Consider the following 27318-nt stretch of genomic DNA (forward strand, 5'->3'; position numbering starts at 1 on the left):
AACAACTTTGCTTCTAGGACCACTACTGCCAATAAAAGCGCTGGTTGAATAATGGAGATTATTTGAAGAATGATGAAAAAAATAAACTAAAAAACAGCCCTACTTTTGCAGACTGGTCCTAGGTTGAGAGTTTTACATCTCTCGATCAACCACTGCAGTTCAATTCTCTGGACTTCCTAGGTCGTTAACTACCAGAAGAAGAGGAACTCGAACAATCTGCTCTTTTAACCAGTGTGTCCAGGGGAGAGCGCGAACGCAGTCCCCCACTACCATAAATTATGCAGTCGAGATTCCCACATTTGGGGAATTCGCAGGGGTCAGCACAACCGGAGTGCAATGGCCGAGCCTCGCCCTGGGTGAACCACCTTCCTGATCATGGTGTCTCCCCTGCCAGGTAAGTATGAATTCCCAGGCTTCCCGTCAGAGGCACCGTGTCCCTCTCCGCAATCCTCACCAACGGTCGGACAATCAAACACACACCTGATTCAACTCATCAGCTCATTCGTAAAAACTCCAAGAGATAAGAGAGAGACATCAAAAACCTGCAGAGTCGGGCTCTTTTGCTGTTGTTGTTGTGGATGATGTTGTTTTCATGCTCCGGATCCATGAGCCAAAAATCAATTTCATACGCGGTCACCGGATAGTGGACGAATCAGATGTTAAACGAGATAAGAACAGAGTTATTGTTTTTTTTTCCCTCTCACACCACCATTACCTGTATAGCATATGATCACCTACAACACCTTTAAAGCACCCATACACAGCAATATACGTTACTTCCATTAACACCTGCTGCCACACAAGACTAAAACATCTCTTTCATTGAACACAGTTTTTGGGGGTGCACCGTTCCCAGAAGTACTGCAATACCGGGTCGATGCGTGGAGTGGACGGAGCAAGCCCCTCTTCCATCTCCCAGTTCCAAAAATCAATTTAATATATGGTGCCCGGGTAGGGCACGTATCAGATATTAAACTGATAAGAACAGATACTACACTTGATCTTAGCCAAAAGGCCGAGAAGCGATGACACAATGACGCAGAGGCGGGGGAGCCGTCAAAGGCCACGCCCACCTGGGCCGTGGCGAGAGGGTCTAAAGGTCGCCAACAAACAAGCTCAGCTCACAGCAATACAAGCTCAGCTTGACTGTTGACACCGAAAATGGATCACAGCAGAGCGCACAACACGACACTTTGGAGTGCAACCTGGGATTTTGGACCAACAAACATTCTGCCCTAAAAGTGAGCGGGCAGACCAAAGCGTACGTCGTAGAGACTTGAAACTCTTGAGGGATGGTAGTACCCGCCCGGTCTACAACATCACCAAGGCTCGGCCCCAAGGTGGCGCTGCAGCGATCAGAAGTACGAAATGCCTCGTAACTCCTGAACCGTCCGTCGCAGACCCAAGTGTCTTACATCACCGGAATCCTTGGCTCGGGCCGAACAAGACGCAGGCCTCGGATTCGATGGTTGCGCTGGCGAGATTTTCGGGTATTTGGGATTTTGTGAAAAAGCTACTTTTGCACACTAGTCCTAGGTCTTTCGCCCGATCTGACCCAAACCGGTGCAGAAAGATTCCCTGGAGTCTGATTGCCGACAGCGATGGGGAAAAAAGTCGGAATTTCGATTCACGTTGGCGACGGGACGCCAAAACGTTGGGAGTGGGCGAGGCGGGCTTTACTTAAATGGCCATAACTCTCCAACGGAATGAGACAATTACACCCAAGTCGGTACACCTGTGCACGGGCTCAGCCTGTGCTCAGGTGAAAAGGGATGTGGCGACTGGCCACTTGGTGGCGCTGTAAACAGTAAAAACAACAACATGAATACGGCCATAGGCGACTGTATGTCAGGTGATTTTTCACACATGCACAAGGTATTCATACCACATGATAGAACTCCTCATTCGGAACAACTTTGCTTCTAGGACCACTACTGCCAATAAAAGCGCTGGTTGAATAATGGAGATTATTTGAAGAATGATGAAAAAAATAAACTAAAAAACAGCCCTACTTTTGCAGACTGGTCCTAGGTTGAGAGTTTTACATCTCTCGATCAACCACTGCAGTTCAATTCTCTGGACTTCCTAGGTCGTTAACTACCAGAAGAAGAGGAACTCGAACAATCTGCTCTTTTAACCAGTGTGTCCAGGGGAGAGCGCGAACGCAGTCCCCCACTACCATAAATTATGCAGTCGAGATTCCCACATTTGGGGAATTCGCAGGGGTCAGCACAACCGGAGTGCAATGGCCGAGCCTCGCCCTGGGTGAACCACCTTCCTGATCATGGTGTCTCCCCTGCCAGGTAAGTATGAATTCCCAGGCTTCCCGTCAGAGGCACCGTGTCCCTCTCCGCAATCCTCACCAACGGTCGGACAATCAAACACACACCTGATTCAACTCATCAGCTCATTCGTAAAAACTCCAAGAGATAAGAGAGAGACATCAAAAACCTGCAGAGTCGGGCTCTTTTGCTGTTGTTGTTGTGGATGATGTTGTTTTCATGCTCCGGATCCATGAGCCAAAAATCAATTTCATACGCGGTCACCGGATAGTGGACGAATCAGATGTTAAACGAGATAAGAACAGAGTTATTGTTTTTTTTTCCCTCTCACACCACCATTACCTGTATAGCATATGATCACCTACAACACCTTTAAAGCACCCATACACAGCAATATACGTTACTTCCATTAACACCTGCTGCCACACAAGACTAAAACATCTCTTTCATTGAACACAGTTTTTGGGGGTGCACCGTTCCCAGAAGTACTGCAATACCGGGTCGATGCGTGGAGTGGACGGAGCAAGCCCCTCTTCCATCTCCCAGTTCCAAAAATCAATTTAATATATGGTGCCCGGGTAGGGCACGTATCAGATATTAAACTGATAAGAACAGATACTACACTTGATCTTAGCCAAAAGGCCGAGAAGCGATGACACAATGACGCAGAGGCGGGGGAGCCGTCAAAGGCCACGCCCACCTGGGCCGTGGCGAGAGGGTCTAAAGGTCGCCAACAAACAAGCTCAGCTCACAGCAATACAAGCTCAGCTTGACTGTTGACACCGAAAATGGATCACAGCAGAGCGCACAACACGACACTTTGGAGTGCAACCTGGGATTTTGGACCAACAAACATTCTGCCCTAAAAGTGAGCGGGCAGACCAAAGCGTACGTCGTAGAGACTTGAAACTCTTGAGGGATGGTAGTACCCGCCCGGTCTACAACATCACCAAGGCTCGGCCCCAAGGTGGCGCTGCAGCGATCAGAAGTACGAAATGCCTCGTAACTCCTGAACCGTCCGTCGCAGACCCAAGTGTCTTACATCACCGGAATCCTTGGCTCGGGCCGAACAAGACGCAGGCCTCGGATTCGATGGTTGCGCTGGCGAGATTTTCGGGTATTTGGGATTTTGTGAAAAAGCTACTTTTGCACACTAGTCCTAGGTCTTTCGCCCGATCTGACCCAAACCGGTGCAGAAAGATTCCCTGGAGTCTGATTGCCGACAGCGATGGGGAAAAAAGTCGGAATTTCGATTCACGTTGGCGACGGGACGCCAAAACGTTGGGAGTGGGCGAGGCGGGCTTTACTTAAATGGCCATAACTCTCCAACGGAATGAGACAATTACACCCAAGTCGGTACACCTGTGCACGGGCTCAGCCTGTGCTCAGGTGAAAAGGGATGTGGCGACTGGCCACTTGGTGGCGCTGTAAACAGTAAAAACAACAACATGAATACGGCCATAGGCGACTGTATGTCAGGTGATTTTTCACACATGCACAAGGTATTCATACCACATGATAGAACTCCTCATTCGGAACAACTTTGCTTCTAGGACCACTACTGCCAATAAAAGCGCTGGTTGAATAATGGAGATTATTTGAAGAATGATGAAAAAAATAAACTAAAAAACAGCCCTACTTTTGCAGACTGGTCCTAGGTTGAGAGTTTTACATCTCTCGATCAACCACTGCAGTTCAATTCTCTGGACTTCCTAGGTCGTTAACTACCAGAAGAAGAGGAACTCGAACAATCTGCTCTTTTAACCAGTGTGTCCAGGGGAGAGCGCGAACGCAGTCCCCCACTACCATAAATTATGCAGTCGAGATTCCCACATTTGGGGAATTCGCAGGGGTCAGCACAACCGGAGTGCAATGGCCGAGCCTCGCCCTGGGTGAACCACTGGGTGAAGATGCCATTGTGTACCTCTTTAGTGCCGTATAAATTACTGTAAAAACTTTCAATTTCCCCTAAAATCAGGTCAGTTGTATTTACTTCCCCCCCTCTAAAAGTTTTTAAAATATTGATCGACCCTCCCCGAGCTATTGTCTTTTTAAAAAAATACCTGGTACACTTCTCTCCTTCCTCTAACTCCCTTTCTCTACATCTTAAAATGACACCTTTGCTCTTTGTTTCAGACAGATCTGACATTTCTTTCTTTACTTCTTTTATTTCATTTGTAAAATCCAATCCATTGTTTAAAAGGTTAAAATATCTCTGCAGTCTTTTTTGCAACCCCATCATGCGTCTTTTTTCTTTATTCTTTTTTTCTTTTCCAATTTGTTTAAAAAACCGTCCTGTCCTTTGTTTCACCATCTCCCACCACTGTGCACGTGAGTCGTAAAAGTCCTGGAGGGTCTGCCATTGGCTGAACTGCTCCCTATACTCACTAACCACTTCCTCGTCCTCTAATAGGGAACAGTTCAGCTTCCACAGCCCTCCCCCTGCAGTCACACCCGTGGGGAGTGAAAGAGTGCAAGACAGCATCATGTGGTCGGAAAAAAAGAGGGGGGTCAATGTAGCATCGGTCGGCGGGAGGTCCCTGGTAAAAATATAGTCAATTCGAGAGGCTCTGGCACCGTCACCACTGAACCAGGTGAAGCCTTCCTCTCTTTGATGCATTGTTTTAAAACAGTCAACTAACTTAAAATCTTTGACTATATTTTGTAATAAAACCGATGTCTTGTCGACCTTAAAATCCTCTCCTACCCTCCTTCTGTCCTTTTTTGATAATACACAATTAAAATCCCCTGCTACCACTAGGGGAGCCCTGCCTAGCATGTGGGGTTGCAAGTCTTCTAAAAGCTCATACCTGTTATTTTTTTCAGTAAAACCATACATATTTAAAATGTTAAGATCCTTACCTAAAAAAGTCAGATTTGCTAAAATTGCCCGCCCGTCCCTCACCACAGTGCTGCCCTTCACCAAAAGGTTGGGATTTTTTATTAAAATAGCAACACCGTCATTTTTGTTAAAATTGGACCCACTCCAAATGGAAAATCCTGGGGTCCAAATCTCCTCCCACTTCCTGTAATTTGTTAAAAAGGGCAAACCACATTCTTGCAATAAAAACACATCTGACTTAAAAGTTTTTAAAAAGGATAACACACTCTGTGCTCGCAAAGTAGACCTCACACTTCTCACATTGATTGTAGAGATAGTGAGGGCCATGAGCAGTATGGTTAAAAATACAAGCATTAATAGAAGGATAAAACCAAAAGACTGCAGAAAGTTACATTAAAATCATGTTATGTCATGTAGCACTTTTTCCTTTTCCCCAGAAAAACTGGGATCAGGAGGGCAAATGCTCGCCGCCTCAGAGTCCACAGAGAGAACCTCTTGTGGCTCCTTCGGTGACGATGTTCTAAGCTTAACGTGCAAAAAGGAGACTTCATTGGGAGATTCTGCGGGCCACATACGGTCTAGATCTAACGAAGAGGAACTATCTAGCCGATGCGATGCCCGCAGCCTTTTCTCCTCTGTTTGAAGCAGAGGAGATCTCGCAGACCTTTTTTGCACCTGAGCATTGGGGAGTGAACCCTCGGATTCACCCCCACTATCCACCACACTAACCTCCGATACGGTGTAGAGTGAGGAAGCCGTTGCATCCTCCTCCTCCTCCTCCATTTTGTTTTCACTTCTCTCTTGTTGGGGAACGGCTTCCTCACTCTGTTCGCTGTTAAAACTTGACTCCGCCCCTGTGGCCGCCCCACTTCCTTCCTCCTGCCCACTCCCTGAGGCTGGCTGGGAAATAGAATTTCCCGCCAAAACCTCAGGGACCGCCTCCTCCTTCCTTTGCTCTTTTGTTTGTTCCACATGTGGGGCGGCCATTTTGTTGCCTTTCAGTTTGTTGGCAAAACTTTTAGGGCAATCTCTGTAGAGATGGGATGACTCCCCACAGAGGTTGCACCGCCTGCCATTGGTACACTCTTCAAAAGTATGACCAATTTCTCTGCATTTCCCACATATCATTTCCTGGCATGCTTCAGCTAAGTGCCCAAACTTTCCACATTTTCTACATAATTTGGGCATACCCTGGTAGTGAATGTAGCCTCTGTTCTCACCCAACACAATCATAGAAGGCAGATGCTTCAGGCCCTGGTAGCCCCCAGCGTATTCCCATTGTTTAATGGGAATTCGCCAGGAGCATGTCCAAATACCATCCTCATCTAAAACCTTGACTGGCTGGCTTCGAACTGTGCAAAATCTGCCCAGCCAGACACAAATGTCCTCCCCAGTCACTGTCTCATTAAACATTCTAACAATCACAGTTTTAAGTGTGTTGTCAGAGAGCTTTTCAACAGTAAACATGGACAGCTGGGATTTAGCTACTTCAAATCTGTGCCAGAAATCATTCAGGTGGGAAACCGCTCTAAAACTAACATCAAATCCTTTGTTCAGGGGCAGAGTCACGATGCAATTCAGATCATCAGGTTTAAAATTTAGAGTTTTTTGGATCAGCTTCCTGGAGAAGTCAAGACGTGACATCCCCAGGAGCTTCCCCTCAACTTCTTTGAATAAAAAACGCACGCTGTGGTGCCTCCTCATGCCGGCACGGGCAGCCGACATGGTGGAGACACCAACAGCCTAAAACTTTAAAAAACAATAAATAAATAAATAAATAGATAAAAAGGTCTTACCTTAAAACAGAACCGGAATAAAAGCAGCTGGATCAATGTACCTCTCAAAAGTTTGGGGCTCAAGTCACTGAAGGACCCAAGCCGGAAAAACCTCCAAGAGGCGATCGCTGTCTCTACCCTAGGACCAGACACTTGATCTTAGCCAAAAGGCCGAGAAGCGATGACACAATGACGCAGAGGCGGGGGAGCCGTCAAAGGCCACGCCCACCTGGGCCGTGGCGAGAGGGTCTAAAGGTCGCCAACAAACAAGCTCAGCTCACAGCAATACAAGCTCAGCTTGACTGTTGACACCGAAAATGGATCACAGCAGAGCGCACAACACGACACTTTGGAGTGCAACCTGGGATTTTGGACCAACAAACATTCTGCCCTAAAAGTGAGCGGGCAGACCAAAGCGTACGTCGTAGAGACTTGAAACTCTTGAGGGATGGTAGTACCCGCCCGGTCTACAACATCACCAAGGCTCGGCCCCAAGGTGGCGCTGCAGCGATCAGAAGTACGAAATGCCTCGTAACTCCTGAACCGTCCGTCGCAGACCCAAGTGTCTTACATCACTGGAATCCTTGGCTCGGGCCGAACAAGACGCAGGCCTCGGATTCGATGGTTGCGCTGGGGAGATTTTCGGGTATTTGGGATTTTGTGAAAAAGCTACTTTTGCACACTAGTCCTAGGTCTTTCGCCCGATCTGACCCAAACCGGTGCAGAAAGATTCCCTGGAGTCTGATTGCCGACAGCGATGGGGAAAAAAGTCGGAATTTCGATTCACGTTGGCGACGGGACGCCAAAACGTTGGGAGTGGGCGAGGCGGGCTTTACTTAAATGGCCATAACTCTCCAACGGAATGAGACAATTACACCCAAGTCGGTACACCTGTGCACGGGCTCAGCCTGTGCTCAGGTGAAAAGGGATGTGGCGACTGGCCACTTGGTGGCGCTGTAAACAGTAAAAACAACAACATGAATACGGCCATAGGCGACTGTATGTCAGGTGATTTTTCACACATGCACAAGGTATTCATACCACATGATAGAACTCCTCATTCGGAACAACTTTGCTTCTAGGACCACTACTGCCAATAAAAGCGCTGGTTGAATAATGGAGATTATTTGAAGAATGATGAAAAAAATAAACTAAAAAACAGCCCTACTTTTGCAGACTGGTCCTAGGTTGAGAGTTTTACATCTCTCGATCAACCACTGCAGTTCAATTCTCTGGACTTCCTAGGTCGTTAACTACCAGAAGAAGAGGAACTCGAACAATCTGCTCTTTTAACCAGTGTGTCCAGGGGAGAGCGCGAACGCAGTCCCCCACTACCATAAATTATGCAGTCGAGATTCCCACATTTGGGGAATTCGCAGGGGTCAGCACAACCGGAGTGCAATGGCCGAGCCTCGCCCTGGGTGAACCACCTTCCTGATCATGGTGTCTCCCCTGCCAGGTAAGTATGAATTCCCAGGCTTCCCGTCAGAGGCACCGTGTCCCTCTCCGCAATCCTCACCAACGGTCGGACAATCAAACACACACCTGATTCAACTCATCAGCTCATTCGTAAAAACTCCAAGAGATAAGAGAGAGACATCAAAAACCTGCAGAGTCGGGCTCTTTTGCTGTTGTTGTTGTGGATGATGTTGTTTTCATGCTCCGGATCCATGAGCCAAAAATCAATTTCATACGCGGTCACCGGATAGTGGACGAATCAGATGTTAAACGAGATAAGAACAGAGTTATTGTTTTTTTTTCCCTCTCACACCACCATTACCTGTATAGCATATGATCACCTACAACACCTTTAAAGCACCCATACACAGCAATATACGTTACTTCCATTAACACCTGCTGCCACACAAGACTAAAACATCTCTTTCATTGAACACAGTTTTTGGGGGTGCACCGTTCCCAGAAGTACTGCAATACCGGGTCGATGCGTGGAGTGGACGGAGCAAGCCCCTCTTCCATCTCCCAGTTCCAAAAATCAATTTAATATATGGTGCCCGGGTAGGGCACGTATCAGATATTAAACTGATAAGAACAGATACTACACTTGATCTTAGCCAAAAGGCCGAGAAGCGATGACACAATGACGCAGAGGCGGGGGAGCCATCAAAGGCCACGCCCACCTGGGCCGTGGCGAGAGGGTCTAAAGGTCGCCAACAAACAAGCTCAGCTCACAGCAATACAAGCTCAGCTTGACTGTTGACACCGAAAATGGATCACAGCAGAGCGCACAACACGACACTTTGGAGTGCAACCTGGGATTTTGGACCAACAAACATTCTGCCCTAAAAGTGAGCGGGCAGACCAAAGCGTACGTCGTAGAGACTTGAAACTCTTGAGGGATGGTAGTACCCGCCCGGTCTACAACATCACCAAGGCTCGGCCCCAAGGTGGCGCTGCAGCGATCAGAAGTACGAAATGCCTCGTAACTCCTGAACCGTCCGTCGCAGACCCAAGTGTCTTACATCACCGGAATCCTTGGCTCGGGCCGAACAAGACGCAGGCCTCGGATTCGATGGTTGCGCTGGCGAGATTTTCGGGTATTTGGGATTTTGTGAAAAAGCTACTTTTGCACACTAGTCCTAGGTCTTTCGCCCGATCTGACCCAAACCGGTGCAGAAAGATTCCCTGGAGTCTGATTGCCGACAGCGATGGGGAAAAAAGTCGGAATTTCGATTCACGTTGGCGACGGGACGCCAAAACGTTGGGAGTGGGCGAGGCGGGCTTTACTTAAATGGCCATAACTCTCCAACGGAATGAGACAATTACACCCAAGTCGGTACACCTGTGCACGGGCTCAGCCTGTGCTCAGGTGAAAAGGGATGTGGCGACTGGCCACTTGGTGGCGCTGTAAACAGTAAAAACAACAACATGAATACGGCCATAGGCGACTGTATGTCAGGTGATTTTTCACACATGCACAAGGTATTCATACCACATGATAGAACTCCTCATTCGGAACAACTTTGCTTCTAGGACCACTACTGCCAATAAAAGCGCTGGTTGAATAATGGAGATTATTTGAAGAATGATGAAAAAAATAAACTAAAAAACAGCCCTACTTTTGCAGACTGGTCCTAGGTTGAGAGTTTTACATCTCTCGATCAACCACTGCAGTTCAATTCTCTGGACTTCCTAGGTCGTTAACTACCAGAAGAAGAGGAACTCGAACAATCTGCTCTTTTAACCAGTGTGTCCAGGGGAGAGCGCGAACGCAGTCCCCCACTACCATAAATTATGCAGTCGAGATTCCCACATTTGGGGAATTCGCAGGGGTCAGCACAACCGGAGTGCAATGGCCGAGCCTCGCCCTGGGTGAACCACCTTCCTGATCATGGTGTCTCCCCTGCCAGGTAAGTATGAATTCCCAGGCCTCCCGTCAGAGGAACCGTGTCCCTCTCCGCAATCCTCACCAACGGTCGGACAATCAAACACACACCTGATTCAACTCATCAGCTCATTCGTAAAAACTCCAAGAGATAAGAGAGAGACATCAAAAACCTGCAGAGTCGGGCTCTTTTGCTGTTGTTGTTGTGGATGATGTTGTTTTCATGCTCCGGATCCATGAGCCAAAAATCAATTTCATACGCGGTCACCGGATAGTGGACGAATCAGATGTTAAACGAGATAAGAACAGAGTTGTTGTTTTTTTTTCCCTCTCACACCACCATTACCTGTATAGCATATGATCACCTACAACACCTTTAAAGCACCCATACACAGCAATATACGTTACTTCCATTAACACCTGCTGCCACACAAGACTAAAACATCTCTTTCATTGAACACAGTTTTTGGGGGTGCACCGTTCCCAGAAGTACTGCAATACCGGGTCGATGCGTGGAGTGGACGGAGCAAGCCCCTCTTCCATCTCCCAGTTCCAAAAATCAATTTAATATATGGTGCCCGGGTAGGGCACGTATCAGATATTAAACTGATAAGAACAGATTTTTTTCTTTCGAAAAAAGTTTATTGTCACATTGTTTCATTCCATTCTTTCAATATCCATTTTTTCCTTATAAAATCACATTTTTGCACATATCTTAAAACAACAAAAAGGACATAAGTTACAGTTAAAAATCAGTTATGTTGATGTGTTGTGTAAAAGTCCATGTATGTTGTGTGTTGTTTTAAAGTAAAGGTAAAATGGATTAAAATAAAATAGGAATGCAAATATAAAACAATAAAACAATAAAATATGCCAAATAAAACATCTCTTGTACAGGATCGAGGGTGAGTCCCTATCAAGAATGTCCATTCACTCCAGGTCTCCAGAACAGGCCCCAGACTCCTCGCTTCCAGTGCCCAGCGGAGATCCCCTCTCCTCCGGCCCGCTGGCCCGCTGTTCCCGTAGCCAGAGTGGTGAGGGTGCATCTACGGGCGGCCAGGTACGGTGGCGGCCGGGACCTTCTCCGTGTGACCTCGGCCCCCCCATCCGAATAACGACGTGCGGCCCACCCTGCAGCGTTGATGTTATCCTCTGCTCGCACGCGTGGAGGGGGACCGTCACGCGTTTCCCCACCAGCAGGTTTCTGGTGACCCAGATGGCATCCTTGATGTGGTTGAGGGTGAGCCAGAGCGAGGCAAACGTTGGTGGTGTCAACTCCTTCAAGCCCTGACCCACCCCCAGGATGGCGAGCTTATAGTCCACCTGGGCCCCACCCGCTGGCAGGCACGGGAAAAACAGGGGGCCTGTCTTGGCCCACAGGTCCCGCGCAGCGCCGCACTCCCAGAGCAGATGTTGAACGGTCTCCGGGGAACCACATCCGGACCGTGGGCAGGTGGAGTTTTTGGCCATGCCTCTGGAGTGCATGACCGCCCTGACCGGGAGGATCTCATGAGCCACCATCCACGACAGGTCCTTAAGCCTGTTCTGGAGAGCTGGGTGGGCTGCGTTCCTCCAAACGTCTTTGGCCTCACCTAGTGTGAGGCCTGGAACTGGACTCACCGATTCTCGATCCTGCACAAGAGAGACGAGAGACTTGTGATTAGTTAAAACAGTGGCATCATTTGTTTCTAAAAGATATTTCTTTAAAAATTTCTTAATGAAACTATGCTCTTTTGACAAATTAAAAGACACTGGACTTTTAAGATCAATGGGTAAAATTTTCAAACTTCTTAGGTATGACCCCATCCAGAATCGGGTCATGGCTGCTGTCTTGTGTTCTCTGGATGGGGTCAGTGCATACTGGATATGGAGGGCGGCAAAGCGGCTGCCTAAAAACAGGTGGGGGTCTGGGAGGCCTTTCCCGCCATTCTCTTTTTTCTTTTTAACGACCTCCCTCTTGATTCGTTCCCACTTGGACCCCCACAGGAAATAAAATACCGCCCTCTCCAACTTAGCCAGGAATCGTCTTGGGGGACTAAAAACGGAACAGACAAGTAAAATTAGTGGTAAAATCACTGCTTTAAAAATTAAAATCTTGCCTTCTAACGTCAGTTGTCTTAGTCCCCAAAAGCCCAGTCTTTGTCTGACTTTCCCTAACATGTCAGTCCAGTTTCCTGGTCCTCCACCCTCCCTGTCAAATTTTACTCCTAAAATTTTCAAATCCTTTTCTTTAAAATCCAAATCTAGTCCTCCTGTGTCCACGTCGCCCCACGGCCCGAAGAGCAGGGCCTCGGACTTACTCCTGTTAAGCTTGGCGCCCGAGGCCCGACCGTACCAGTCAGTCAAGTCCATTGCTCTTCGTACTGATAAAAAGTCAGTCGCTAAAAGGGTCACGTCATCCATATATAAAACGCAGGTCGCCGTCAGTCCACCAGTTCCTGGGATATCTAGTCCTTTAATCCATTTATCCCTTCTCAAGATCTGTGCCAGTGGCTCAATACAAGCCACATACAGAAGGGGAGATAAAGGACACCCCTGACGGACACCGCTGTGGATATTTACAGCTTTGGAAAGATGCCCATTTGCAAGAAATTTGCTGCTTAAGCCCTCATACAGCAGTCCCACCCAAGCTATAAACCTCTCTGGAAAGCCCATTTTTTGCAGTACCTGAAGGAGGTACTGGTGCGAGACCCGATCAAAAGCTTTTTCAAAGTCTAAATTTAGGACTACAAGCCTAATGTTTCTGTCTCTCGCATAACAGATGGCGTCTCTGATCAGTACCAGGCTGTCCGTGATCTTCCTGCCGGGCACAGCGCAAGCTTGATCCAGGTGGATTACGTCCTCTAAAACAGTCGACATGCGTGTAGCTAAAATCTTACTAAAAAGTTTACAATCATAATTTAAAAGAGTGATTGGTCGCCAGTTTCTCAAGTCAGTCTTGTCTCCTTTTTTGTACAGTAATGTAACTATCCCTACTCTAAAGCTGTCTGGAAGTATGTCAAGAGTCTCAAATTCTTTAAAAACTGTAAGTAAGTCATGTGCTAAAATGTCCCAGAAAGTCAGATAAAACTCAAAGGGGAGTCCGTCCATGCCCGGGGACTTCCCCTTCTTAAAACCCTTTAAAGCTTTTTCCAATTCTAAAAGATTAAAATCCTGGGATAAAAGCACATCTGGACTCTTAACTTTTTCATCTAAAAACCCTAAAACTTCCTCTAAGATGCCATTGTGTACCTCTTTAGTGCCGTATAAATTACTGTAAAAACTTTCAATTTCCCCTAAAATCAGGTCAGTTGTATTTACTTCCCCCCCTCTAAAAGTTTTTAAAATATTGATCGACCCTCCCCGAGCTATTGTCTTTTTAAAAAAATACCTGGTACACTTCTCTCCTTCCTCTAACTCCCTTTCTCTACATCTTAAAATGACACCTTTGCTCTTTGTTTCAGACAGATCTGACATTTCTTTCTTTACTTCTTTTATTTCATTTGTAAAATCCAATCCATTGTTTAAAAGGTTAAAATATCTCTGCAGTCTTTTTTGCAACCCCATCATGCGTCTTTTTTCTTTATTCTTTTTTTCTTTTCCAATTTGTTTAAAAAACCGTCCTGTCCTTTGTTTCACCATCTCCCACCACTGTGCACGTGAGTCGTAAAAGTCCTGGAGGGTCTGCCATTGGCTGAACTGCTCCCTATACTCACTAACCACTTCCTTGTCCTCTAATAGGGAACAGTTCAGCTTCCACAGCCCTCCCCCTGCAGTCACACCCGTGGGGAGTGAAAGAGTGCAAGACAGCATCATGTGGTCGGAAAAAAAGAGGGGGGTCAATGTAGCATCGGTCGGCGGGAGGTCCCTGGTAAAAATATAGTCAATTCGAGAGGCTCTGGCACCGTCACCACTGAACCAGGTGAAGCCTTCCTCTCTTTGATGCATTGTTTTAAAACAGTCAACTAACTTAAAATCTTTGACTATATTTTGTAATAAAACCGATGTCTTGTCGACCTTAAAATCCTCTCCTACCCTCCTTCTGTCCTTTTTTGATAATACACAATTAAAATCCCCTGCTACCACTAGGGGAGCCCTGCCTAGCATGTGGGGTTGCAAGTCTTCTAAAAGCTCATACCTGTTATTTTTTTCAGTAAAACCATACATATTTAAAATGTTAAGATCCTTACCTAAAAAAGTCAGATTTGCTAAAATTGCCCGCCCGTCCCTCACCACAGTGCTGCCCTTCACCAAAAGGTTGGGATTTTTTATTAAAATAGCAACACCGTCATTTTTGTTAAAATTGGACCCACTCCAAATGGAAAATCCTGGGGTCCAAATCTCCTCCCACTTCCTGTAATTTGTTAAAAAGGGCAAACCACATTCTTGCAATAAAAACACATCTGACTTAAAAGTTTTTAAAAAGGATAACACACTCTGTGCTCGCAAAGTAGACCTCACACTTCTCACATTGATTGTAGAGATAGTGAGGGCCATGAGCAGTATGGTTAAAAATACAAGCATTAATAGAAGGATAAAACCAAAAGACTGCAGAAAGTTACATTAAAATCATGTTATGTCATGTAGCACTTGCTTCTCCTTTTCCCCAGAAAAACTGGGATCAGGAGGGCAAATGCTCGCCGCCTCAGAGTCCACAGAGAGAACCTCTTGTGGCTCCTTCGGTGACGATGTTCTAAGCTTAACGTGCAAAAATGAGACTTCATTGGGAGATTCTGCGGGCCACATACGGTCTAGATCTAACGAAGAGGAACTATCTAGCCGATGCGATGCCCGCAGCCTTTTCTCCTCTGTTTGAAGCAGAGGAGATCTCGCAGACCTTTTTTGCACCTGAGCATTGGGGAGTGAACCCTCGGATTCACCCCCACTATCCACCACACTAACCTCCGATACGGTGTAGAGTGAGGAAGCCGTTGCATCCTCCTCCTCCTCCTCCATTTTGTTTTCACTTCTCTCTTGTTGGGGAACGGCTTCCTCACTCTGTTCGCTGTTAAAACTTGACTCCGCCCCTGTGGCCGCCCCACTTCCTTCCTCCTGCCCACTCCCTGAGGCTGGCTGGGAAATAGAATTTCCCGCCAAAACCTCAGGGACCGCCTCCTCCTTCCTTTGCTCTTTTGTTTGTTCCACATGTGGGGCGGCCATTTTGTTGCCTTTCAGTTTGTTGGCAAAACTTTTAGGGCAATCTCTGTAGAGATGGGATGACTCCCCACAGAGGTTGCACCGCCTGCCATTGGTACACTCTTCAAAAGTATGACCAATTTCTCTGCATTTCCCACATATCATTTCCTGGCATGCTTCAGCTAAGTGCCCAAACTTTCCACATTTTCTACATAATTTGGGCATACCCTGGTAGTGAATGTAGCCTCTGTTCTCACCCAACACAATCATAGAAGGCAGATGCTTCAGGCCCTGGTAGCCCCCAGCGTCTTCCCATTGTTTAATGGGAATTCGCCAGGAGCATGTCCAAATACCATCCTCATCTAAAACCTTGACTGGCTGGCTTCGAACTGTGCAAAATCTGCCCAGCCAGACACAAATGTCCTCCCCAGTCACTGTCTCATTAAACATTCTAACAATCACAGTTTTAAGTGTGTTGTCAGAGAGCTTTTCAACAGTAAACATGGACAGCTGGGATTTAGCTACTTCAAATCTGTGCCAGAAATCATTCAGGTGGGAAACCGCTCTAAAACTAACATCAAATCCTTTGTTCAGGGGCAGAGTCACGATGCAATTCAGATCATCAGGTTTAAAATTTAGAGTTTTTTGGATCAGCTTCCTGGAGAAGTCAAGACGTGACATCCCCAGGAGCTTCCCCTCAACTTCTTTGAATAAAAAACGCACGCTGTGGTGCCTCCTCATGCCGGCACGGGCAGCCGACATGGTGGAGACACCAACAGCCTAAAACTTTAAAAAACAATAAATAAATAAATAAATAGATAAAAAGGTCTTACCTTAAAACAGAACCGGAATAAAAGCAGCTGGATCAATGTACCTCTCAAAAGTTTGGGGCTCAAGTCACTGAAGGACCCAAGCCGGAAAAACCTCCAAGAGGCGATCGCTGTCTCTACCCTAGGACCAGACACTTGATCTTAGCCAAAAGGCCGAGAAGCGATGACACAGTGACGCAGAGGCGGGGGAGCCGTCAAAGGCCACGCCCACCTGGGCCGTGGCGAGAGGGTCTAAAGGTCGCCAACAAACAAGCTCAGCTCACAGCAATACAAGCTCAGCTTGACTGTTGACACCGAAAATGGATCACAGCAGAGCGCACAACACGACACTTTGGAGTGCAACCTGGGATTTTGGACCAACAAACATTCTGCCCTAAAAGTGAGCGGGCAGACCAAAGCGTACGTCGTAGAGACTTGAAACTCTTGAGGGATGGTAGTACCCGCCCGGTCTACAACATCACCAAGGCTCGGCCCCAAGGTGGCGCTGCAGCGATCAGAAGTACGAAATGCCTCGTAACTCCTGAACCGTCCGTCGCAGACCCAAGTGTCTTACATCACCGGAATCCTTGGCTCGGGCCGAACAAGACGCAGGCCTCGGATTCGATGGTTGCGCTGGGGAGATTTTCGGGTATTTGGGATTTTGTGAAAAAGCTACTTTTGCACACTAGTCCTAGGTCTTTCGCCCGATCTGACCCAAACCGGTGCAGAAAGATTCCCTGGAGTCTGATTGCCGACAGCGATGGGGAAAAAAGTCGGAATTTCGATTCACGTTGGCGACGGGACGCCAAAACGTTGGGAGTGGGTGAGGCGGGCTTTACTTAAATGGCCATAACTCTCCAACGGAATGAGACAATTACACCCAAGTCGGTACACCTGTGCACGGGCTCAGCCTGTGCTCAGGTGAAAAGGGATGTGGCGACTGGCCACTTGGTGGCGCTGTAAACAGTAAAAACAACAACATGAATACGGCCATAGGCGACTGTATGTCAGGTGATTTTTCACACATGCACAAGGTATTCATACCACATGATAGAACTCCTCATTCGGAACAACTTTGCTTCTAGGACCACTACTGCCAATAAAAGCGCTGGTTGAATAATGGAGATTATTTGAAGAATGATGAAAAAAATAAACTAAAAAACAGCCCTACTTTTGCAGACTGGTCCTAGGTTGAGAGTTTTACATCTCTCGATCAACCACTGCAGTTCAATTCTCTGGACTTCCTAGGTCGTTAACTACCAGAAGAAGAGGAACTCGAACAATCTGCTCTTTTAACCAGTGTGTCCAGGGGAGAGCGCGAACGCAGTCCCCCACTACCATAAATTATGCAGTCGAGATTCCCACATTTGGGGAATTCGCAGGGGTCAGCACAACCGGAGTGCAATGGCCGAGCCTCGCCCTGGGTGAACCACCTTCCTGATCATGGTGTCTCCCCTGCCAGGTAAGTATGAATTCCCAGGCTTCCCGTCAGAGGCACCGTGTCCCTCTCCGCAATCCTCACCAACGGTCGGACAATCAAACACACACCTGATTCAACTCATCAGCTCATTCGTAAAAACTCCAAGAGATAAGAGAGAGACATCAAAAACCTGCAGAGTCGGGCTCTTTTGCTGTTGTTGTTGTGGATGATGTTGTTTTCATGCTCCGGATCCATGAGCCAAAAATCAATTTCATACGCGGTCACCGGATAGTGGACGAATCAGATGTTAAACGAGATAAGAACAGAGTTATTGTTTTTTTTTCCCTCTCACACCACCATTACCTGTATAGCATATGATCACCTACAACACCTTTAAAGCACCCATACACAGCAATATACGTTACTTCCATTAACACCTGCTGCCACACAAGACTAAAACATCTCTTTCATTGAACACAGTTTTTGGGGGTGCACCGTTCCCAGAAGTACTGCAATACCGGGTCGATGCGTGGAGTGGACGGAGCAAGCCCCTCTTCCATCTCCCAGTTCCAAAAATCAATTTAATATATGGTGCCCGGGTAGGGCACGTATCAGATATTAAACTGATAAGAACAGATACTACACTTGATCTTAGCCAAAAGGCCGAGAAGCGATGACACAATGACGCAGAGGCGGGGGAGCCGTCAAAGGCCACGCCCACCTGGGCCGTGGCGAGAGGGTCTAAAGGTCGCCAACAAACAAGCTCAGCTCACAGCAATACAAGCTCAGCTTGACTGTTGACACCGAAAATGGATCACAGCAGAGCGCACAACACGACACTTTGGAGTGCAACCTGGGATTTTGGACCAACAAACATTCTGCCCTAAAAGTGAGCGGGCAGACCAAAGCGTACGTCGTAGAGACTTGAAACTCTTGAGGGATGGTAGTACCCGCCCGGTCTACAACATCACCAAGGCTCGGCCCCAAGGTGGCGCTGCAGCGATCAGAAGTACGAAATGCCTCGTAACTCCTGAACCGTCCGTCGCAGACCCAAGTGTCTTACATCACCGGAATCCTTGGCTCGGGCCGAACAAGACGCAGGCCTCGGATTCGATGGTTGCGCTGGCGAGATTTTCGGGTATTTGGGATTTTGTGAAAAAGCTACTTTTGCACACTAGTCCTAGGTCTTTCGCCCGATCTGACCCAAACCGGTGCAGAAAGATTCCCTGGAGTCTGATTGCCGACAGCGATGGGGAAAAAAGTCGGAATTTCGATTCACGTTGGCGACGGGACGCCAAAACGTTGGGAGTGGGCGAGGCGGGCTTTACTTAAATGGCCATAACTCTCCAACGGAATGAGACAATTACACCCAAGTCGGTACACCTGTGCACGGGCTCAGCCTGTGCTCAGGTGAAAAGGGATGTGGCGACTGGCCACTTGGTGGCGCTGTAAACAGTAAAAACAACAACATGAATACGGCCATAGGCGACTGTATGTCAGGTGATTTTTCACACATGCACAAGGTATTCATACCACATGATAGAACTCCTCATTCGGAACAACTTTGCTTCTAGGACCACTACTGCCAATAAAAGCGCTGGTTGAATAATGGAGATTATTTGAAGAATGATGAAAAAAATAAACTAAAAAACAGCCCTACTTTTGCAGACTGGTCCTAGGTTGAGAGTTTTACATCTCTCGATCAACCACTGCAGTTCAATTCTCTGGACTTCCTAGGTCGTTAACTACCAGAAGAAGAGGAACTCGAACAATCTGCTCTTTTAACCAGTGTGTCCAGGGGAGAGCGCGAACGCAGTCCCCCACTACCATAAATTATGCAGTCGAGATTCCCACATTTGGGGAATTCGCAGGGGTCAGCACAACCGGAGTGCAATGGCCGAGCCTCGCCCTGGGTGAACCACCTTCCTGATCATGGTGTCTCCCCTGCCAGGTAAGTATGAATTCCCAGGCCTCCCGTCAGAGGAACCGTGTCCCTCTCCGCAATCCTCACCAACGGTCGGACAATCAAACACACACCTGATTCAACTCATCAGCTCATTCGTAAAAACTCCAAGAGATAAGAGAGAGACATCAAAAACCTGCAGAGTCGGGCTCTTTTGCTGTTGTTGTTGTGGATGATGTTGTTTTCATGCTACGGATCCATGAGCCAAAAATCAATTTCATACGCGGTCACCGGATAGTGGACGAATCAGATGTTAAACGAGATAAGAACAGAGTTGTTGTTTTTTTTTCCCTCTCACACCACCATTACCTGTATAGCATATGATCACCTACAACACCTTTAAAGCACCCATACACAGCAATATACGTTACTTCCATTAACACCTGCTGCCACACAAGACTAAAACATCTCTTTCATTGAACACAGTTTTTGGGGGTGCACCGTTCCCAGAAGTACTGCAATACCGGGTCGATGCGTGGAGTGGACGGAGCAAGCCCCTCTTCCATCTCCCAGTTCCAAAAATCAATTTAATATATGGTGCCCGGGTAGGGCACGTATCAGATATTAAACTGATAAGAACAGATTTTTCTTTCGAAAAAGTTTTATTGTCACAGGGTTTCATTCCATGTTTTCCATTTACATTTTTTTATAAATCAAGTATTTATTTACACATCTTAAAACAACAAAAACAAATAAAAAAGACACACTTTATAGTTAAAAATCAATTATTGATTGTGTGTTGTGTAAAAGTCCATGTATGTTAATATTTGAGTTGTATTAAAGGAAACGTAAATGGATTAAAATAAATAGGAATAAAACATAAAAACAATAAAACAATAAAACTTGCCAAATAAAACATCTCTTGTAAAGGATCGAGGGTGAGTCCCTATCAAGATTGTCCATTCACTCCAGGTCTCCAGAACAGGCCCCAGACTCCCCGCTTCTGGTGCCCAGCGGAGATCCCCTCTCCTCCGGCCCGCTGGCCCGCTGTTCCCGTAGCCGGTGTGGTGAGGGTGCATCTACGGGCGGCCAGGGTCGGTGGCGGCCGGGACCTTCTACGTGTGACCCCGGCCCCCCCATCCGAATAACGACGTGCGGCCCACCCTGCAGCGTTGATCTTATTTTCTGCTCGCACGCGTGGAGGGGGACCGTCACGCGTTTCCCCACCAGCAGATTTCTGGTGACCCAGATGGCATCCTTGATCACGTTTAGGGTGAGCCAGAGCGAGGAAAATTTTGGTTGTGTCAGCTCCTTCAAGCCCTGACCCACCCCCAGGATGGCGAGCTTGTAGTCCACCTGGGCCCCACCCGCTGGCAGGCACGGGAAAAACAGGGGGCCGGTCTTGGCCCACAGGTCCCGCGCAGCGCCGCACTCCCAGAGCAGATGTCGAACGGTCTCCGGGGAACCACATCCGGACCGTGGGCAGGTGGAGTTTTTGGCCATGCCTCTGGAGTGCATAACCGCCCTGACCGGGAGGATCTCATGAGCCACCATCCACGACAAGTCTTTAAGCCTGTTCTGGAGAGCTGGGTGGGCTGCGTTCCTCCAAACATCTTTGGCCTCACCTAGTGTGAGGCCTGGAACCGGGCTCACAGATTCTCGATCCTGCACAAGAGAGATAAGAGACTTATGGTTAGTTAAAATGGTGGCATCATTTGTCTCTAAAAGATATTTCTTTAAAAATTTCTTAATAAAACTATGCTCTTTTGACAAATTAAAAGACACTGGACTTTTAAGATCAATGGGTAAAATTTTCAAAGTTCTTAGGTATGACCCCATCCAGAATCGGGTCATGGCTGCTGTCTTGTGTTCTCTGGATGGGGTCAGTGCGTACTGGATGTGGAGGGCGGCAAAGCGGCTGCCTAAAAACAGGTGGGGGTCTGGGAGGCCTTTCCCGCCATTCTCTTTTTTCTTTTTGACGACCTCCCTCTTTAGTCGTTCCCACTTGGACCCCCACAGGAAATAAAATACCGCCCTCTCCAGGTTGGCCAGGAATCGTCTTGGGGGACTAAAAACAGAACAGACAAGTAAAATCAGTGGTAAAATCACAGCTTTAAAAATTAAAATCTTGCCTTCAAACGTCAATTGTCTCAGTCCCCAAAAGCCCAGTCTTTGCCTGACTTTCCCTAACATGTCAGTCCAGTTTCCTTGTCCTCCACCCTCTCTGTCAAATTTTACACCTAAAATTTTCAAATCATTGTCTTTAAAATCCAAATCTAGTCCAACTGTGTCCACGTTCCCCCACGGCCCGAAGAGCTGGGCCTCGGACTTACTCCTATTGAGCTTGGCGCCCGAGGCCCGACCGTACCAGTCAGTCAAGTCCATTGCTCTTCGTACTGATAAAAGGTCAGTCGCTAAAAGGGTCACGTCATCCATATATAAAACACAGGTCGCCGTCAGTCCACCAGTCCCTGGGATGTCTAGTCCTTTAATCCATTTATCCCTTCTCAAGATTTGTGCCAGTGGCTCAATACAAGCCACATACAGAAGGGGAGATAAAGGACACCCCTGACGGACGCCGCTGTAGAGTTTTACAGCTTTGGATAAATGCCCGTTAACCAAAATTCTGCTAGACAGATCGTTGTACAGCAGTCCCACCCAGGCTATAAACCTCCCAGGAAAACCCATTTTTTCCAGTACCTTAAACAGGAACTGGTGCGAGATACGGTCGAATGCCTTTTCAAAGTCTAAATTTAGGACTACTAGCTGAATGTTTCTGTCTCTCGCAAAACAGATGGCGTCTCTGATCAGTACCAGGCTGTCCGTGATCTTCCTTCCGGGCACGGTGCATGCTTGATCCAAGTGGATTACGTCTGCTAAAACTGTCGACATACGCGTGGCTAAAATTTTGCTAAAAAGTTTGCAGTCAACGTTTAAAAGAGTGATGGGTCGCCAATTCTTTAAGTCAGTCTTGTCGCCTTTCTTATGTAATAGCGTCACTATCCCTATTCTGAAGCTGTCTGGAAGTCTGTTCACATTGTCAAATTCTTTAAAAACAGTCAGTAAGTCATGTGCTAAAATGTCCCCAAAGGTCAAGTAAAATTCAAGTGGTAGTCCGTCTAGTCCTGGGGACTTCCCACGCTTAAAACCTTTCAGAGCTTTTTGTATTTCTAAAATCGTAAAATCCTGTCTTAAAAGTGCACATTGACTCTGGAGCTTTTTGTCTAAAAAATTTAAAACTTCCATTAAGGTATCGTCGTGTACTTGTTTTAGGCCATATAAATCACTATAAAAGTTTTCCACCCCTCTTAAAATCTCTTCTGTTTCATTTACCACCCTCCCATCCGATTTCAAAGTTGTCAAAGCCCCTCCCCGTGTTATAATTTTTTTAAAAAAATATCTTGTACACTTTTCCCCTTCTTCAATATCTTGTTCTCTACTCCTTAAAATGACACCTTTACTTTGAATTTGGGCTAAAACTGACATTTCTTGTTTTACTTCTTTTATTTCTTCACTAAAATCAAACCCAATTTTTAAAAGATTAAAATACCTCTGTAGTCGTTTTTGCAACCCCATCATGCGTCTCTTTTCTTTTTTCTTTTTCTCCTTTCCTATTTTCTTAAAAAACTGTCTCGTCCGTTCCTTTACCATTTCCCACCACTGTGCACGTGAATCATAAAAGTCTTGGAGGGTCTGCCATCGGCTGAACTGCTCCCTGTACTCACTAAATACTTCCTCATCCTCCAACAGGGAGCAGTTCAACTTCCACAGCCCTCCTCCTACTGTCACACCAGAGGCCAGTGAAAGGGTGCAGGATAGCATCATGTGATCAGAAAAAAAGAGGGGGGATAATGTAGCATCGGTTGGCAAGCAGTCCCGTGTAAAAATGTAGTCAATGCGAGAGGCTCTGGTGCCATCACCACTGAACCAGGTGAAGCCCTCCTCTCTCTGATGCATTTTTTTAAAGCAGTCGACTAAATTAAAATCTCTGACTAAATTTTGCAATAAAACCGATGTTTTGTCAAATTTAAAACCTTCTACCCTCTTCCTATCTTTCGGAGTTAAGACACAGTTAAAATCCCCTGCCACCACCAAAGGGGCCCTCCCTAACATGTGGGGCTGCAGGTCTTCTAAAAGCTCATATCTTTCATTCTTATCATTAAAGCCATACACATTAAGAACATTAAAATCCTTATCTAAAAAAGTCAAGTTTGCTAAAATTGCTCGCCCATCCCTTACCACCGTGCTGCCCTTCACCAAGATGTTTGGATTGTTGATTAAAATAGCAACACCGTCATTTTTGTTAAAATTGGACCCACTCCAGATAGAATGTCCAGGGGTCCAAAGCTCCTCCCACTTTCTGTAATTGGATAAAAAGGGCAAAGCACATTCTTGCAATAAAAACACATCTGACTTACAGGATTTTAAAAAGGATAAAACGCTCTGTGCTCGTATATCACTTCTCACACTTCTCACATTTATTGTAGAGATTGTGAGGGCCATGAGCAGTATAGTTAAAATGATATGAACTTTTAAAAGAAGACTAATAAAAGACATACAGAGGCATCTTTAAAATTATGTTATTTCTTGTTCCTCATGCCTCTCCCTTCTCCCATGGGGGCTGGGTTCAGGAGGGCAAGAGGTTGACACTTCCGAAGCCACAGAGCTGAACTCTTGCGACTCTTTCGGTGTTGATGTTCTTAGCTTAAAATGCAGAAAGGAAACTTCATTAGGGGATTCTGAGGGCCACATGCGGTCTGGATCCTCCGGGGAGAAACTATCCAGCCCTTGTGTAGCCCTCATTCTTTTCTCCACTACTACACACAACGGAGATCCCGCAGTTCTCTTCTGCACTTGAGCATTTGGGAGTGAAAGGTCAGTTTCACTCCCACTGGAGGGCATACTCACCTCCGAGACGGTGTTGAGGGAGGAAACCGTTTCATCCTCTCCGTCTTCTGTTTCCTTTCCTTTATCTTGTCCGGGAGTGGTTTCCTCCCCCTGTTCGGTTTCAAGCTGTGACTCCGCCCCTGTGGCCGCCCCACTTCCTTTTTCCTGACAAATCCCTGAGGCTGGCTGGGAATTTGAAATTCCCGCCAAAATCTCAGGGACCACCTCCTTCTCTCTTTGTTCTTTTGTTTGTTCCACATGTGGGGCGGCCATTTTGTTCCCTTTCAATTTGTTGGCAAAACTTTTAGGGCAATCTCTGTAGAGATGGTCAGTTTCACCACAAAGATTACACCTTCTGCCAATGGTACATTCTTCAAAGATGTGACCAATTCCTCTACACTTCCCACATGTTAATTCCTTGCATGCATCAGCTAAATGCCCCATCCTCCCACACTTCCTGCACAGTTTGGGCATTCCTTGGTAGTGAATGTAGCCCCTGTTCTCTCCCAACACAATCATTGAAGGCAGATGCTTCAGGCCCTGGTAGCCCCCGGCGTCCTCCCATTGTTTAATGGGAATTCGCCAGGAGCAATTCCAGATACCATCTTCATCTAACACTTTGGTTGGTTGACCCCGAACAGTGCAAAATCTGCCCAGCCAGACACAAATGTCCTCCCCATTCACTGTTTCATTAAACATCCTAACAATCACAGTTTTTAATGAATTGTCAGAAAGTTTCTCCACAGTAAACATAGCGAATTGGGCTTTGCATGCATCAAACCTTTGCCAGAATTCAATTAACAGGGAAGCACTTTTGAAACTTAAATCAAAACCTTTGTTCAGGGGGAGAGTTACTAGGCAGTTCAAGTCCTCGGGTCTAAAATTTAGGGCTTTCTGGATCAGCTTCCTGGAGAAGTCAAGACGTGACAACCCCAGGAGCTTACCATCCACCTCTTTAAATAAAAAACGCACGCTGTGGTGCCTCCGCATGCCGGCACGAGCAGCCGACATGGTGGAGACACCAACAGCTATTTAAAACACAACCTTAAAACCGTAATAAATAAATAAATAAATAAATAAATAAATAACTTACCTTAAGAACAAAAGATTCCTTGGAAAACCAAGTCGTCCGGATAAAAAAAAAAAAAAGGCACTGCCAATATACCTCTCAGAAGTTTGAGGCTCAAGCCACTGAACGACCCAAGCCGGAAAAACCTCCAAGAGGCGATCGCTGCCTCTACCCTCGGACCAGATACTAGATCTTAGCCAAAAGGCCGAGAAGCGATGACACAATGACGCAGAGGCGGGGGAGCCGTCAAAGGCCACGCCCACCTGGGCCGTGGCGAGAGGGTCTAAAGGTCGCCAACAAACAAGCTCAGCTCACAGCAATACAAGCTCAGCTTGACTGTTGACACCGAAAATGGATCACAGCAGAGCGCACAACACGACACTTTGGAGTGCAACCTGGGATTTTGGACCAACAAACATTCTGCCCTAAAAGTGAGCGGGCAGACCAAAGCGTACGTCGTAGAGACTTGAAACTCTTGAGGGATGGTAGTACCCGCCCGGTCTACAACATCACCAAGGCTCGGCCCCAAGGTGGCGCTGCAGCGATCAGAAGTACGAAATGCCTCGTAACTCCTGAACCGTCCGTCGCAGACCCAAGTGTCTTACATCACCGGAATCCTTGGCTCGGGCCGAACAAGACGCAGGCCTCGGATTCGATGGTTGCGCTGGCGAGATTTTCGGGTATTTGGGATTTTGTGAAAAAGCTACTTTTGCACACTAGTCCTAGGTCTTTCGCCCGATCTGACCCAAACCGGTGCAGAAAGATTCCCTGGAGTCTGATTGCCGACAGCGATGGGGAAAAAAGTCGGAATTTCGATTCACGTTGGCGACGGGACGCCAAAACGTTGGGAGTGGGCGAGGCGGGCTTTACTTAAATGGCCATAACTCTCCAACGGAATGAGACAATTACACCCAAGTCGGTACACCTGTGCACGGGCTCAGCCTGTGCTCAGGTGAAAAGGGATGTGGCGACTGGCCACTTGGTGGCGCTGTAAACAGTAAAAACAACAACATGAATACGGCCATAGGCGACTGTATGTCAGGTGATTTTTCACACATGCACAAGGTATTCATACCACATGATAGAACTCCTCATTCGGAACAACTTTGCTTCTAGGACCACTACTGCCAATAAAAGCGCTGGTTGAATAATGGAGATTATTTGAAGAATGATGAAAAAAATAAACTAAAAAACAGCCCTACTTTTGCAGACTGGTCCTAGGTTGAGAGTTTTACATCTCTCGATCAACCACTGCAGTTCAATTCTCTGGACTTCCTAGGTCGTTAACTACCAGAAGAAGAGGAACTCGAACAATCTGCTCTTTTAACCAGTGTGTCCAGGGGAGAGCGCGAACGCAGTCCCCCACTACCATAAATTATGCAGTCGAGATTCCCACATTTGGGGAATTCGCAGGGGTCAGCACAACCGGAGTGCAATGGCCGAGCCTCGCCCTGGGTGAACCACCTTCCTGATCATGGTGTCTCCCCTGCCAGGTAAGTATGAATTCCCAGGCCTCCCGTCAGAGGAACCGTGTCCCTCTCCGCAATCCTCACCAACGGTCGGACAATCAAACACACACCTGATTCAACTCATCAGCTCATTCGTAAAAACTCCAAGAGATAAGAGAGAGACATCAAAAACCTGCAGAGTCGGGCTCTTTTGCTGTTGTTGTTGTGGATGATGTTGTTTTCATGCTCCGGATCCATGAGCCAAAAATCAATTTCATACGCGGTCACCGGATAGTGGACGAATCAGATGTTAAACGAGATAAGAACAGAGTTGTTGTTTTTTTTTCCCTCTCACACCACCATTACCTGTATAGCATATGATCACCTACAACACCTTTAAAGCACCCATACACAGCAATATACGT

General features: G+C 46.9%; 11 non-coding genes and 3 pseudogenes across 11 annotated transcripts; all 14 read right to left on the bottom strand.

Moving 5' to 3' along the window:
• Positions 1-238: 238 nt before the first annotated feature.
• On the bottom strand, positions 239-402 carry LOC143753300 (U1 spliceosomal RNA). Its single transcript, XR_013207678.1, has one exon. It is a non-coding gene; the product is annotated as a U1 spliceosomal RNA (small nuclear RNA).
• A 434-nt stretch (positions 403-836) lies between these two features.
• LOC143753188 (U2 spliceosomal RNA) lies at positions 837-1027 on the bottom strand. The gene has a single exon (XR_013207608.1). It is a non-coding gene; the product is annotated as a U2 spliceosomal RNA (small nuclear RNA).
• Positions 1028-2147: 1120 nt separating this feature from the next.
• On the bottom strand, positions 2148-2311 carry LOC143753312 (U1 spliceosomal RNA). Its single transcript, XR_013207681.1, has one exon. It is a non-coding gene; the product is annotated as a U1 spliceosomal RNA (small nuclear RNA).
• Positions 2312-2745: 434 nt separating this feature from the next.
• On the bottom strand, positions 2746-2936 carry LOC143753189 (U2 spliceosomal RNA). Its single transcript, XR_013207609.1, has one exon. It is a non-coding gene; the product is annotated as a U2 spliceosomal RNA (small nuclear RNA).
• Positions 2937-4056: 1120 nt separating this feature from the next.
• LOC143753183 (U1 spliceosomal RNA) lies at positions 4057-4194 on the bottom strand (annotated as a pseudogene).
• Positions 4195-8202: 4008 nt separating this feature from the next.
• LOC143753316 (U1 spliceosomal RNA) lies at positions 8203-8366 on the bottom strand. The gene has a single exon (XR_013207683.1). It is a non-coding gene; the product is annotated as a U1 spliceosomal RNA (small nuclear RNA).
• Positions 8367-8800: 434 nt separating this feature from the next.
• LOC143753190 (U2 spliceosomal RNA) lies at positions 8801-8991 on the bottom strand. The gene has a single exon (XR_013207610.1). It is a non-coding gene; the product is annotated as a U2 spliceosomal RNA (small nuclear RNA).
• A 1120-nt stretch (positions 8992-10111) lies between these two features.
• Positions 10112-10275, bottom strand: LOC143753317 (U1 spliceosomal RNA). The gene has a single exon (XR_013207684.1). It is a non-coding gene; the product is annotated as a U1 spliceosomal RNA (small nuclear RNA).
• Positions 10276-10709: 434 nt separating this feature from the next.
• Positions 10710-10887, bottom strand: LOC143753287 (U2 spliceosomal RNA; annotated as a pseudogene).
• A 6585-nt stretch (positions 10888-17472) lies between these two features.
• On the bottom strand, positions 17473-17636 carry LOC143753319 (U1 spliceosomal RNA). Its single transcript, XR_013207686.1, has one exon. It is a non-coding gene; the product is annotated as a U1 spliceosomal RNA (small nuclear RNA).
• Positions 17637-18070: 434 nt separating this feature from the next.
• LOC143753191 (U2 spliceosomal RNA) lies at positions 18071-18261 on the bottom strand. The gene has a single exon (XR_013207611.1). It is a non-coding gene; the product is annotated as a U2 spliceosomal RNA (small nuclear RNA).
• Positions 18262-19381: 1120 nt separating this feature from the next.
• On the bottom strand, positions 19382-19545 carry LOC143753320 (U1 spliceosomal RNA). Its single transcript, XR_013207687.1, has one exon. It is a non-coding gene; the product is annotated as a U1 spliceosomal RNA (small nuclear RNA).
• Positions 19546-19979: 434 nt separating this feature from the next.
• LOC143753253 (U2 spliceosomal RNA) lies at positions 19980-20153 on the bottom strand (annotated as a pseudogene).
• Positions 20154-26782: 6629 nt separating this feature from the next.
• LOC143753321 (U1 spliceosomal RNA) lies at positions 26783-26946 on the bottom strand. The gene has a single exon (XR_013207688.1). It is a non-coding gene; the product is annotated as a U1 spliceosomal RNA (small nuclear RNA).
• Between the last annotated feature and the right edge of the window lie 372 nt (positions 26947-27318).

This window comes from Siphateles boraxobius, unplaced genomic scaffold (genome assembly GCF_051911475.1).
Source record: "Siphateles boraxobius isolate OS27281-9 unplaced genomic scaffold, OSU_SipBor_1 275, whole genome shotgun sequence".
Lineage (NCBI taxonomy): Eukaryota > Metazoa > Chordata > Actinopteri > Cypriniformes > Leuciscidae > Siphateles > Siphateles boraxobius.